Source organism: Protopterus annectens, chromosome 6.part0 (genome assembly GCF_019279795.1).
Source record: "Protopterus annectens isolate FY-2018-M chromosome 6.part0, PAN1.0, whole genome shotgun sequence".
Lineage (NCBI taxonomy): Eukaryota > Metazoa > Chordata > Ceratodontiformes > Protopteridae > Protopterus > Protopterus annectens.
The window spans coordinates 1,093,922,716-1,093,938,355 of NC_056737.1; the positions used below are offsets into that span (position 1 = coordinate 1,093,922,716).

The following is a 15,640-nucleotide window of genomic DNA, read 5'->3' on the forward strand; positions in this document are numbered from 1 at the left end:
TAATAAGCAACACCTGCCCTTAACAAAGCCAAACTGGGTCGGGTCAAGAGTTTGGAGGTCGCCTATGTCCTTGTTGATAAGTTCCATGATGATTCTTTCCATGGGCTCGCAGATAAGGCTGGTTAGGCTTATAGGATCATAGGAAGTTACTAGGCTATTGGCCCTGAGGATGGGTCTTTAGTTCCCAGGGTTGGTTGATGGACTCCCTTTGTGTAAGGGGAGAACTGTTGCTGTTCTCCACTCTGCTGGAACAAACCCAGAGCTCAGGCTGTGGTTGAAGACAGTGCCAAGCAGTTCTACTAGGTCTTGTTTTAGATTGCATAGTAAGCAGCCTGGGATGTTGTCTGGTCCCACTGAGGCTGTGTTTTTGGCCTTGGAGAGGGCGGATATTACCCGCTCTTTGGAGATGCTAGATAGTGGACTGGTGACAGGGATTCTTTGGGGTGTGTCTGATGAGGACAGGGAGGTGAAATTTATGCCAAATCTGTCCACCAGCAGGTTGGTAATTTCTTAAGGTTCAGTGTGAGTAGTACTGTCCACAGTTAAGTTCCTCAGATAGCTGGGCATTCCGTTTAAGATTTCGGACATAGCTAAAGAAAGCCTTTGACTGTCTTTAGCTAAAGATGCTAATTTAGCCTCATAACTGGCGTTAAAGGACTTTACAAGACATCTGGTTTGCTTGTTGAAGCTGTGGAGGGTATTCTTCCTCTAGTGAGTAAATTCCCTCCTGTTCTTAGATAACAGTTTCTTCCTTTTGTTATATAACCTGTTTATACTTGCAGTCCATCAGGGTGGCCTGATTTTTTTTTTCAGGAGGACCTGGTTTTCATCCAGTCAGGTACAGCCGAGTCTGTACAGTTGTTTAGGTGGTTATACAGGGCATTTGCGTACTCCTATGCATGAGTCATTGTTGGCTGGGGGGGGGGTAGTTTTTATACCCTCGCTTAGTAGGCTAAAGCTTGCTTTGGAGAAATTTGAAAACCTGGAGGAAACCCACACAGACACAGGGAGGACATGCTGACTCTGCACAGAAGGCAGCCCAGCCTAGACTTGAACTGGAGAACCTCTTGGTGTGAAGTGACAATGCTGTCTGCTGTGTCACAAAAGACTTTGGAGAAAAAAGCTTCTTCTGCTCTGCTCTCCTCCCCTTGCTCCTGGCCAGTAATCATGTTTCTTCCCCAAGGTACGTTCTAGTGGGGTGTATCAATGGTAGTATTGCTGTTTGGTTAATCAAAACCATACTGCAACTGCTGTGTCACAAACGTACCTTTTAACCATTCCTTAGTATAGTGTGTGACCAAAAAAATAGGGGCACCTTTTAAATATTGCACTTGGCCCAAAAATAGGGACGCATTTTAAATATTGCGCTTAGAACATTGACAGAATATGTTCTGCATTGGCATGTATTTTCTGAAGGATACAAACTCTGAAACTCAAATGCTTGTTATTAGTTACTGACTTCAATAATATTCCAGAAAGCCACACAATTTATGAGGTAAAGACCAAAAACTACGAGGCCAACATCTAGACAGTTGAAAGCTATGCAGTAGAGCACTAAAGGGCAAGAATGGCATACTGTATGCGTAAACAAAACACAGTAAGTTATACTGATAAAAATTTCAACAAGCAGTATTCAAACCTGCATTTGCCCCGAGTATAATGTCTTTATTTAAAAAGTATAGTGTGCAGTCTACTGCTCCTTATACCCTGTGGCTGTTGAATGGCACTGGGATAACTCTTCATAAGCCAGTAATTCTGAAGACCTGTAAAAAATGTCTAATTAGCTGGTAAATGAATGTCCAGGCTCCCTATAACAGGACCTGCGTGCTACCGCACACTGGCTCACATCAAATTAAAATGAACAAGATATGCAAAATCCACGGCCTACACTGTCCAGTAAGGCCAGAGAAATGATTTACTTTTGGTGTTACTTGGCAGTGTGCAGAAGATGTCATCAGCAAAACCGCCGCCAGGATTCCACAGAAAAACCGCGATTTTCTGAAAAGTGTTTGTATAAATTTGTTGACGGCGACATGTCGTAAAGACAACAAAAACGAACAATCACCAACGGTTTAACCTCAGCGTGAAATATACACATAGCTAAGCTGTCCGCGAGACGTTCGTAAACTTCAACAATCACATTAAACAGACTCCGCCTCCTCTTGCGGCACCACATCGTTTTGTGCCGCAGGCCTCCCGTTCCCACGGTAAGAGCCTCCAGGATGTTGATTGGTATAACTAAGTACAAGTAATTATTTTATTTACATATGTCACACAGGTGTATATTTAGAAATGTTTTAAAGGTACTTTGCCCACGTGATCAGATATACACCCCGTTAACTGCTTCCATTGTTGGTTGGTACACCTATCGACCTGCAGACATTGTATGAAAATAAGTATAATGGCTCATGAAAAGACATCTAGTGACTCTTGAATACCTAAATCTTCTCACTTCCAATAGCTTTGGTGGGAGCTAGTCAAACGCTAGTCCAAGTTAAAAAATGAGTTGCAAAATGATGCAAAAATATAAAATATTACCACAGTGTAAAACATGTAACTTTAATGAATGATCTACCCCAGAAAGTCATTTGTTTTTGCTTTTCTGAAAAATGGAGATGCAACATGTGAGTACTCTTTCTTTAAAATATTGATTTCATCAGTATGCTGGTCGTCTGTTCTGGTTTTCTTTGTTGTTTTATGCAACACATGCAAACAGGTACATTCAGACACTTGAACTCAGCAGTAGTAAGTACACTTGAAGATTCAAAAAACCCATCAACAATATTTACAAATGCTGCTTGATACCACATTAAAGCTTAGTATGCATATAAAAGTATTCGTAACTGTGGGAACATCAGAATGCATCTGAAGTGAGAGGAATGCAGAAAGGAGAAAGAACAAACGAAAACATAGTGTTTTAATTCCTTGGGCCCTATTGGTAACTCCCCTCAGATAACTTATCTGTTTTCATCCTGTGTCTAATCTCCCAGAATGTTGTCCAAGTTTCCAAAATTTCTGATAGTAGGCTCTTTTGTTAAGACTTCTTATAATAAGTTTTTGAGAGAATATGTACTTGGTTGCCATGTTTCTGAAACCATCCCAAGAAAGTTTGGTGCAGTCTAGCCAATTTTTAGGAATATAAAGTTTAATTAATTAGAGCGTGATGCTTTTGATTTGTAAACTTGATATCAGTAACATGGAGAACAGCCATTTCCCAAGATAGAAAAAAATGGGATATCGCAAATCAACCCTAAGCGCACCTTAAGAGAGCACCAAAGCTTATGGGAGTATCTGCAGAACCACACAATATGCTCAGGATATCAGCATGAGGAAAAGAGCAACCTGGACATGCAGGGGAGACTTTAGGGTTAAACTTGTTTAATATAGTCAAACCCACCCCCATAGACAGCACAAGGAACAAGAAACTGAGGGTAATGCTGCTTAATGCCAGAAGTCTTAACCTCAAGATGCACGCACTCGAAGCTCTCCTCAGTATGGAGAACATCGATATCTGTGCATTGACAGAAACCTGGTTCAAGGCTCCAGAGAGCACCCCAGCACTACCAGGCTATACCTCATATCATGCTTTTCGGCCCCAAAACCCGGACCGAACCACAAAAGGAGGGGGAGTTTCCATATTTATCAAGGATATCCACACCTCCAGGTTAGTGGTAATGCACGAAGTATCGGAGACCATCCATGTGCAACTAACAGTGGGCAAGACTGCTTTTCAGTTTATAGCATCCTACAGACCACCCTCTCAAAGTCAGGAATCCCACTCAGCTTTCCTGAAAACATTGGAGAACATGAAGATTTCTCCGAACACCATTATATTGGGCGACTTCAACTACCCAAACATTGATTGGGAGCACTACTCAAGCCCCAGCACCTTAGCCCAAAGCTTCCTGGAAATTATAAACTCAAATGCTATGGAACAACTAGTCACCACTCCCACAAGAGGGGACAACATACTAGACCTGATCATTACCAACATGGGGACTCTATGCTCCACACCAGAAGTATGTCCCTCATTGGTAAGATCAGACCATAAATTAATTTTACTGGATGTCCACATCCCGACCCCACCCCCAGCCCAGAAAACCACAGTGAAAAACTTCTCAAAAGCGAACTTCTTACTTCTCAAAACCGAAGTGGAATCCTTCAAGGCCCCAGGGCCAGTGGAAACTACGGCCCAAACTCCAGAATCCTATATAAACGCATTCTACGGACATCTCCAGGAATGCATGGATCCATGTTATCCCAAACAAAACCAAGACCCAATCATCCAAAGGCAGGCGTCCAGTCTGGTGGACCCCTGCCATAAATAAACTGTACAACAGAAGGAGGAAGCTACTACATGATAGAGCAAAATCCCTAATAGGGAAGGCATCTCTGATCAGTACTAGCAAAAAATTACGATCCCTCATAAAATCCTCCAAGGCCAGCTTTGAGAGAAAAATTGCACAGGACACCAAAGACAATCATAAGGCTTTTTTCAGTTATGTTAGGAACCTGGGATGCAACTCCCAGACTTGTTCTGAGTTGATTCTAAATGACAAAAAAAACACTGCACCCACAGACATCACCAATATCCTGGCAGACAGGTTCAGTGCAAACTTCTCCCCAAAAGAGCAAGTATCTATCCCGGCAGAGGGCTGCCTCCCAAACATCTCTGATGCTCAAGTGAAGGCTGCCCTCTCCAAAGCAAGAAACACTGCTTCTATGGGACCAGATGGCATCCCAGGGTGCGTCCTACATGAACTCCAAGAAGAACTAATCCCTCAGATAAAACAGCTATACAATCTCAGCCTCACTACAGGATATGTGCCCACAGAATGGCGTACAGCAACAGTGGTCCCACTCCACAAAGGTGGAGCCTCTACGGACCCTGGAAACTATCGCCCCATAAGCCTGACTAGCTTAGTCTGCAAGGCTATGGAGAGGATCATCATGGAGCTCATAAACAAAGACATTGGGGACCTACAGACACTAGATCCTACCCAGTTCGGCTTTGTCAAAGGCAGATCTTGCCTTTTGAACCTGGTTGACTTCTTCGAAACAGTCACCAATGCCATAGATGAAGGGAAGGTAGTCCACACAGCCTATCTGGACCTTGCAAAGGCATTTGACACAATACCCCACTCGGGCATCATAGATAAGCTATCCAGCTTAAATATAAACCCCTATGTCACAAGATGGGTCGCAAACTGGCTCAAAGACAGAACCCACAGAGTGAGAGTTGCTGAAGCCATGTCAGACTCAAAACTGGTCACAAGTGGCATCCCACAGGGTTCTGTCCTGGGACCACTCTTGTTCGGTATATACTTTTCCAAGGTACAGGCAAACGTGGGAGGACTATGGCTCACTAAGTTCGCAGATGACTGCAAACTGGGCGCCATAATCGACTCTCCAGCTGACACAAACATCCTTCAAAAAGGTCTCACAGAGACAGATAACTGGTGCCAGCACCATGGTTTAAAGCTAAATGCCAAAAAATGTATAGTCATACCCTTTGGCAAAAACAATGTGCCCACAAATTACCACACAGGCGGAAACCCATTAAGTACAGAGAAAGTTATTAGGGACCCAAGTTGATAGCAATCTCTCCTTTGAAAACCACATTGCCAAAGTGGTTAGAAAGACCTTCTACATAGCCCACCTCATCACGAAGGGTTTCACATCTAGATCAAGAGAGGTAATCGTGCCCCTTTATTCATCAAGACCAAAAAACCACTGCAATACAAAATCCAAAGCTTAAAAACCACCATGGGTGATGGGGCTTGGTTTGAAGGATCCAAAGTTTGTCCAACTGAAGAAAATCAGGAGCAAAATAGCTGAGAGATATTCAACAACTTTTATTCTTTAAGAAATATAAAAAGGTAAAAAATCAGTCAAGCGCTTTCGCCTGGTTCCTACCAGGCTTTTTCAAGATGTAGAATCATTACCAAACTGGATTGTTATATACTACTTGAAGTTAACAACTAATTAGTTCAACTTCAATTACAGTTGTTCTAATTACAGATTTAAAGCACCAGTGACATCCGTAATATCAAATCTAGCAGCAAGCTAGTGAAATTCATTGCACAAATCAATGTTGATAAAAATGCTTTAAAAATTTGCAATATTGCATCTATACGAGCTCTTATAGGTATTAAACATGCAGATAAATAAATAAATAAATAGATAAATAGATACAGTTGCTTGTCATATTAAAAACATGTAGCAAATAATAATTCATGAATTTCATTCATATACATCTTCTGCAGCACCAATCTATATTGTTGTTTGCTAGAACATAAGGCCCAATTTAATTATAAAAATTAAGTGTACCATTAATTAACCTTTATTCATCCCTCATCAGGCCCATCATAGAATACAATGCCCCTTTTGGGATGTACCTTACCCGACACCTGCAGCAATTAGAAAGACCCCAAAAGTATCTCACCAAGAGGATCAAGGGTCTCAAACAGATGCCATATGCTGCTCGGTTAAAAAAACTCCAGCTCTACTCAGTTGCATACCGCCTACTTCGAGGCGATCTATGCCTGACATACAAAGCTATGTCAAATCCAGAATTAATGGACATGCTCCACCTCAGTAAATCTAAATCCCTTAGAGCCACACGCTCGAGGGACTTGAACCTCAGCACAGAAATAAATAGAACTTGCTGGAGGGACAGGTTCATAACCCAGAGGCTCCCTTCGCTCTGGAATAGAATTCCAGTTCATGTGAGGCAGAGCACCTCACTGAATCTCTCCAAGAAGAATCTCGATAGGTGGATAGGGGATCGTAGGTTTGTCCCTGGGATTACTCCCATGTCACTATTAGACAGAGGCACAGTAAACTAAACCTTAAAAAGGGCACAGTATACTCAAATCAAGGGGTGGCGTAAGCCATACAGAATCGGGCTAGGCTTATAATTGCCCCAGGGCAGATAGCCTAGTATGAACCTATGAACCTATAGATGGATTACAGTATGTGCTATTGTTAATCATTAATTGCGTGTATAGACGTTTTTTTGAATGGGGACATTTTAATAGTAGATTTGATTGCTCTTAGTTTTTTATTTTCTGTAAGCACTGTTCCTTGTTGGTCCCAGAAACTTGTATATAGATAAATCTTTTGGTATTTAATTGGAGTAATCAGTTTATAGGATGAGGCTAGCATATTTTATATGTTCTGGTATTCTAATTAGTAGAGTTTCAGAATTGTGTGGTTGGGGGTTGTTTTAAGATAAGTGTGTGATGAGTTATGATGACTGAAAACAGGAATATACCCCCCCAAAACAGGTATGGTTGAGAGTCCTGTATTAGTAGGGTTACATGCATACTTCTCAACTTCTTAGCTCAGGTCTTCTAGATAAATCCAAAAATAATGGGTGGGGGAGAGGTGGAAAAATTGCCAAAATCGGGGTCTTTTTTGAAGTATTTATATAATTCACTTAAGGGTTATTAGAACAAAAAAAATTGCATCAACATACACTCTCAGAATAATAAGAACCATGACACTCTAATTTGTGGCATTCTTGACTGACTGCATACTTCAGTGATTTACAGAAAATTAAACATTTTATGAGGAATAGGGTGAAAATATAAAGCAACACCAGGAATGCTGTGCAAAATCAGAAATAGCTCCACTCCTCTTTATACTGTGTAGACAACACATCATTACAAAATGAAAATGTTGTGAAGGACCTACTAACTTGGTGTGATAATGCCCTCTGTTTTGACTATCATATGACAATGGTTTCTGGAAATCCTTTTATTTAGCACAGCTAATTGCCAAAGGAATATCATCAAGGTCTAAAGAAGTAATCACTCCCTCGTACTCAGCATCGTTCAGATCAGTTATCAAGCATGATGTGCCATTTGGGATATATCACACTCAACTTATCAAACAATTAGACCCCAAAAAGTTTGTAACCAAAAATGAAATATCCTAGGGCAGTGGTTCCCAAACTTTTTTGATTCAAGGCTCCCTTGCTGAATCCAGATTTCCCAAGGTGGCCACCCCCCGCGGTGTGCATAAAGTGCATATTTCATTTAGTTATTTGACATTTGTTTAACGAGGCTGCCCGACTGGACTAGGAGACCTGGGGATAAAAGCTCAAAAGTACATTAAAAGACAATTACCAAAAAAAGTGTACAGTCTTCTTAACAGCATAACACTTATCTACTATGGTTGAGAGGTAAGCACACCTAATGGCAACCTTATTAACTTTAAGTTCTGTCCAGCATACCTGTCAGCTGTATAGATTTTTGCCTCGTATTTCTGGTCTTTTTCTCTTAAAATTGTTGTTTTCTGGCAAATCACCGGCAAATCATTGAGGTTGAAGTCAGAAAATGACAGACAGTTGTGTTTCATACTTGATACCCTTCAGAAAATTCATGCTAATGCAAAACCTGCATTTCTATCAACTTTCTAAGTTTGTGAGAGCAGTACTTAAAAGTGTCCCTATATGTGCTTTTGTATCCCCACTATTTTTGGCTTTGTCCAGATTTCTTGATCTAAGAAGGTGAGAGGTATGTGTGCAGAATAAATGAATGTAAAAGTGAAAAAAAAACTGAAAATAACATGTATTCTTGAGCTGAATGTTGAATCTTGTGAAAGAACTGGAGAGGTAAGCAGAGACCATCCAGATCATCTGATACTGAAGCGGCCATAAGGGTTGTCTTAGAATGTTGAGGAAAATAAATTCTACTCAGCCAATAAGCAGAATATGAAAACTACTCAAAAGTGCACTCTGTTCCTGAATCAGATCTTCCCTCATGCCCCCTTCCACGTGCGCACATCTAAATACTGTGAAGTACAACATAATACTAATATTTTCATTTCTCACTTTTGCCTCATATTTCTTTTTGCTCATTTATTAAAACACAACACAATTAAACACTATTCTAGCACTCCATCTACAAAGCATGCCAACATCTAACAGACATACAAAAGCTATAGGTCATTTACCACAACAGATCTGTAAGAAGATGGACCATTTCTGGTGACCCTCAGGACTTATTTATACTTTGTATAACTTTCAGTTTGCCTAATGAGAACTATTTTTATACAAACCTCATTCAGCTTTCTCCTAAATCTAATGAATACAATTTCTGACAAATCTGATGGTGCTGCCAAAAAAAATTCAGACTTTTCAGTATGTCCTGCTGTCCTGTTATTAAATTGTGTACTTATGTGGAATTCAGCAATTTACAGCATTTTGTCACTTTTTCTGAAAAGAGCTGCATTTGTCACCGTTATCTATGCATTCAGTGAATAAGAAAGCAAACAAGTACAATAGAGTCACATGAAATACAAAGACACACAAAAGCTCAAAAAAACTGTTACCAAAAACAAAGCTTCAGTCCAGCTTCTCCTCCTGTCCAAAGCAACCAACTGAATGGAAGATTGTAAGAAATTCTTTGTACTCACTGCTCCAACCCACCATATGCTTCTTGCATGTACCTTGCAAGAATCCTCAAATTAATTCTAATCTACACAGAACGTATCTTCTTTTGTACCTTGCAAGAATCCTCAAATTAATTCTGCACAGAACACATCCTTCTGTTGTTTAACATAGTACTTCACCTATTTTGGAAGTCAGACTGCCTCTTTAAGGAACTGCTAATGAATTTTATGCTTCTACTTGGTCATAAAGTTACTAAAATAACAAGTTCTGCATTAGCATTAACCTTCCTAAGTGCATGAAGTCTGAAACTCAAATGTCAGCCATCATTTTATTACTTCACTCGTCATAGTAACCAAACATCAGCTTTCACATAACAGCATTCCTCCATCTCAAGAAGTTACTGAGTAGCAGCTAAAGCTTAACTGAACTGAGGTAAAACTTTATAAACAACACTCAAAGTCATACATCACCAAGCGATTCGTCGTGGGGGTGGGAAAGGCGGAATCCAGCATCAACAGCAGTGCTGTAGTTTACAAAAGCTTATGTTACAATAAGTAGCCACACACCCTTATAGCTTTGTTTGCCAATAAACAACCGCTTGACAATATTAACAGACCGGTACTAAATACAGAACTCAGCAGCGTACTACTAAGCTGGTTAACACATAGACCTGTCAATCACTTCCGTTTTGAGGAGTTCTTTCATACCAAGGAAATTACATTAGCCTCGCTCTCCTGTGAGGAAGTTACTTTTCTTACACACAGACCTGTCAATCACTTCTGTGTTGAGGAGTTCTTTCATACCAAGGAAATTATGTTAGCCTCACTCTCCTGTGAGGAAGTTACTTATGTGTTGAAATAAACACAGGTAAATCCACAAAAATAAGATAAAAGAAAGGCAGCCAGCACTCCTTCTAAGGAACTTACCATATACTGCAATTGAGACAATTTCTCCACATTCTGGGCACCATATTTTAAAGTTAATCAAACATTTTCCCCAGTTTGGGGTGTGTAAACACAAGAAAAAAGCAAATCAAACTGCAGTAAGGTTTGATATTGTCTGAAATAGTACATACTAGTCACTAATAGTTCGCGGCGCCCCTGTGAGGAAGCCGCGGCTCTCCAGGGTGCCGTGACGCACACTTTGGCAACCCCTGTCCTAGGGAGATAAGAATAAACAGATCTTTTAATTGTTACAGCAGTGATGTGGTTTATTTAGCTACGTGTCTGTCTTGTCGAGCGTTTTACATTTGGAAAACAGAAAAAACTTGAAAGTGAGAATATATCAGTAAAACTACACTATTAAAACAAATTACTTTAATAATGCACTGGCAAAAGATTCAAAGGAGTGTGCTTTTTAATAACCTTATGATTTCTGTACTAGAAAAGTTTCACCAAAATTCAGAAGGAGGGAACTGGTCAGTTTTACTAGAATCAAGGGAGGTGTTTCGGCAAATCTTGTTAAATGCAACACAAGCCCCAGGGTTAAATGACAGAATTTCACATGCTAGTTATCTCCAACTTAAAGCCGAGACACTTTAATTAGTTTTAAATGCTGACTTGAAGTGATTGTAACAACTATTTATTTATTTACATTTCTTAATAGAAACATTAATACAAGAACATTAGTACAATGTCATTAATAGGTACTGTTGTAAGTTTAGTCATCATTTATGATATACTGATTGTGATTTTTATGTATCTGTGCTTTTAACAAAGTAAGTTTCTGTTTAAAAAAGTGGTGTGATTAGTTGCACTAGGTTTAAAAGGATTATGACTTTTTTAATGGATTTGAATCTGATGAAGTTCTTAAAAATTAAAAGAATGAAAATACTTATTCACTTGACAACGGCTCCAGTTTTTTGATTACAGGGAGGTTTTGTGTTTGGAGGTTCTTTTGGACTTTAGCAGTGTTTTGGAGTAACCAAAAAGATCATAAGCCTAAAGTCTCTGAGCTATCAACCGACATGAAAGCTTTATACCTTTATTTGGTGTCATATATGTTAGAGGAGAGAGAGCTGTCTTGCTTGCAGTGGCAATAGAGACCCTGTTGTCCTGGACCATTTGTATATCCATAGTTTAATGGCTCCACCAACACAAGAACCAGGGACAAAAAATCTTCCTCTTCAGATAAATAAAACACAGCGGAGGGACAGGTTTATAAGCTTAGCACCTCTCTAACCTCTGTAATAAACTTAACCTGCATGTTAAGCAGTGTGACTCACTGTCTTCTGTTAAACATACCCTAGATGACTGGATGGGTTTTCATAAATTTACTTCAGGATTGGTGGATAGGACCCACCTGTAGAAAGGTGGTATGGCCTAAGGGAGGGTACTGGCAAGATATAAATGGTCAATAACCTTAGAATATCGGTGAATCTAGAAACTGGCAAGGTCCTTGGGCTTTTTCAGCCACAGTCTAGGTTACTACAATGCAAAAGTTAAGTATAAGGGAATGTGTGTTTTTAGCAGTGGCAATTTTGATGAATGTTATCTCAGTAAAAATATTTCCCTGAAAACAGTTTTTGTGAAAGTGGAAAATTCCCTTTTCTCTACTGTTGTGTGACCTCTGAAAGGTATTTTTAAGTTTGGGGATGTGTGGGGTATCTCCTGTGTAAAAAAGATTTTTTATTTGCATCACAGAATGTGATTTTTTGTGAGATATTTTCACTGAAAGGGCATTCAGAGAAAGTGCTGTTGATTTACTGACATGTTTCCAGTACAAGGTATATATGTTTATAGAGAGTTTAGTGTATCCAAGCAGCTAGCATGGTCTGGGAGAAGACCCCCATCTAGACACAAGGAAAATATGAAAATGACATCCAGACATTCTCGGGAGGTCAGCACTAAACCCCATATCTTGGATCTGGGAGGTAGAGATTATACCAGAAAGGCACAAATGCCCTTGAGATGTGGTCCTCCCTTATGAAGACTTACATGCTTAGTGAATTCCAGGTAGTTTATGAGTTATTAAACTAGTAAATTGGTGAACAGAGTCTGTAGGAAGATTATGTTTAAAGCCTGTTTTGATAAGTTTCTTTTACCTGCACTTTAAAGTTTGTTTTTGTTGAATTTTATCTGTTGAGGCTGCTCACGCAAGTGCGCTAGCCTGTGTTAAGCAATTACTGTACGTTTTTCTACTGTTTGTGCTCAAAAAAAGAAAAAAAAACAAAAAAAAAATCCTTGTTTCCCACTTTTCCTGACCTAGAATAGTCCCTAATACAGGCATTGCTGTATTCTGGACTTTAGTATAGTTCCTGTGTTGCCCATTTCATTACTTGGATAGAAGGAAGCTTCTTTGTTCACCAGTGGGAGTGGGGAGCTTTGAGCAGCCTATCTGTCCCTGGAGGAGTGATCTCAGCACAGAATCTTGTAGTCTATTGGCTGTTTTGGGCTAATTTCTAGCTCTTTAAGTCCCCTGTATAAAAAACCCGCTTTGGCGCAGTTTTTCGCTTGTTCCAGCCCAGCAAAAGCTCCTCATGGTCCTGCAGAGTGGTGCTAGCATCAGATAGGCGGAAAAGAGCGACTACCAACTGATTTAAGTATATTTTTCTGCTATTAACTTTGCAAGTGTCTTCTCTCGAAGAAAGCGAGTTAAAACTGCTGTTTTTGCCTGTTTAAAGCCTGTTTTGATAAGTTTCTTTTACCTGCACTTAAAAGTTTGTTTTTGTTGAATTTTATCTGTTGAGGCTGCTCACTCAAGTGCGCTAGCCTGTGTTAAGCAATTACTGTATGTTTTTCTACTGTTTGTGCTCAAAAAAAAGAAAAAAAAAAACAAAAATTTCTAGCTCTTTCAAGTCCCCTGTATAAAAAACGGATTTAGCGCGGGTTTGCACGATTTTGCACATAGCGCAGTATCGGGCAGTGCCGCTTAATTGAGTTTTAACCATTCCCGGCTCCACAAAGTCTACTGTTCACTTTTTCCCTTAGAACTGCTCTATCTCCCAAATTAAACACCCTATTCTAAATCTAAGGCCCTGCAGTTGCTCATATAAGCAGTTTTACAAGTTAGCACTAGTAAACTAAAAGCACTACATCCTCATATACTCCCTTCGAGTACCTTGTCCCCTATTGGTCCTTTTTGATTCAGTGATAAAGGAGTTCCCTATACTATTCTAGCATGTCCAAAGGTCAGTTGCTGGTTTCCTCTCCAGTCCAGCTGGTGAATCTGGGAATCTTGAGGCAATGTTACAACTGCCTCATGTACACAGACAACCCTCTCCTCCTCCCAACAAGTTCAAATACATGTAAGAGATGCAACCATATAGCCAAACTGGAGGCTGAGCTCTCTCAACTCAGAACTGGTGAAACCAGCCAGGAGGAGAAGGTAACCTCACACACTACAAATCCAGTCTCACATAGTCCTACCACAACAACAAACCAAACACATAAACACACAAAAACATACTCGGAGGCTCTAAATAAAAATCTACCGAAGCAGCAGAGACCTCCAAAGCAGACATCCAAGCAACCACTACCTCAAAACAAAACACATGCAACACATAGCTCACAAAGTCAGTGTGCCAAACAGTCACAGCCCTTAAGGCTGAATAACACACCTGATACACTTGTAATAGGTGACTCTATTGTCAGACACACTAACGTCCTGCTCACCATGCTGAACAAAGAGAAGGTAACAGTGAGCTGCCTGTCGGGTGCTAGGATCCACCACATAACACAAGCACTCAGGTCACTCCAAGGCAAGTACAAATATGACTCAGTCATTGTACATGCTGGTGTGAATGACCTGAGACGTACTTCCCTGGACTACATGAAAAGAGACATAGAGGAGCTCTCTGATCATGTAGCCCATGCTGGTATGACCCTGACCTTGAGCAGCATCTTACCCTCACCTAGAATGATGCCACAGTATGAAGACAAAATGGTCAATTTTAACAATTGGCTAAAATGTTGGTGTCATTCAAAGGGGATCCAGTGTCTGTCAGCCTGGGATGACATGCTCAACAAGCCACGAGGCTTCACTAGGGACGGCTTGCACTTGTCGCCCCTGGGTTTTAGGATGTTGCCAAAGGTTCTTGCCACCCCCATAGTGCCTTTTTTAGGCAAGGCTCAAAAGACAAACCCACCTCCATAGACAACACAAGAAAAAAGAAACTAAGGGTAATGCTTCTCAACTCCATAAGTCTAAACCTCAAGATGCACTCACTCGAAGCCCTCCTCAGTATGGAGAACATCGATGTCTGTGCAGTGACAGAAACCTGGTTCAAGGCTCCAGAGAGCACCCCAGCACTACCAGGTTATACCTCATATCATGCTTTTCGGCCCCAAAACTCGGACCGAACCACAAAAGGAGGGGGAGTATCCATATTCATCAAAGATACCCACACCTCCAGGTTAGTGGCTATGCACGAAGCATCGGAGACCATTCATGTGCAACTAACAGTGGGCAAAACTGCCTTTCAGTTTGTTGCATGCTACAGACCACCGTCTCAAAACCAGGAATCCCACTCGGCTTTCCTGAGAACACTGGAGAATATGAAGGTCTCTCCAAACACCATTATATTGGGTGACTTCAACTACCCAAACATAGACAGGGAGCATTACTCAAGCCCCAGCACCCTAGCCCAAAGGTTCCTAGAATTTATAAACTCAAATGGTATGGAACAACTAATCAGCGCTCCCACAAGAGGAGAAAACATACTGGACCTGGTCATCACCAACATGGGGACTCTATGCTCCATACCAGAGGTATACCCCTCATTGGTAAGATCTGACCATAAATTAATCTCACTGGATATCCACATCCCGACCCCACCCCCAGCCCAGAAAACCACAGTGAAAAACTTCTCAAAAGCAAACTTCACACTTCTCAAAACCGTGGTGGAATCCTTCAAAGCCCCCGGGCCAGTGGAAACTACGTCCCAAACTGCAGAATCCTATATAAACGCATTCTATGGAAACCTCCAGGAATGCAGGGATCATGCTATCCCAAACAAAACCAAGACCCAATCGTCCAAAGGCAGGCGTCCAGTCTGGTGGACCCCAGCCATAAATAAGCTGCACAACAGAAGGAGGAAGCTACTACAAGATAGAGCAAAATCCCTAAAAGGGAAGGCATCTCTGATCAGTAGTAGCAAAAAACTATGATCCCTCATAAAATCCTTCAAGGCCAGCTTCGAGAGAAAAATTGCACAGGACACTAAAGACAATCACAAGGCCTTCTTTAGTTATGTTAGGAACCTGGGTAGCAACTCCCAGATATGCTCAGAGTTGATCCTAA

General features: G+C 40.8%; 1 protein-coding gene across 1 annotated transcript in view; it reads left to right on the plus strand.

Moving 5' to 3' along the window:
- Positions 1-1,653: 1,653 nt before the first annotated feature.
- Positions 1,654-15,640, plus strand: part of DGLUCY (D-glutamate cyclase) — a 1,244,793-nt gene continuing 1,230,806 nt past the window's right edge. Inside the window, exon 1 of the mRNA XM_044074708.1 lies at positions 1,654-2,207. The gene's annotated coding sequence lies outside the window, so the exon portion shown is untranslated. The remainder of the gene's footprint in view (positions 2,208-15,640) is intronic.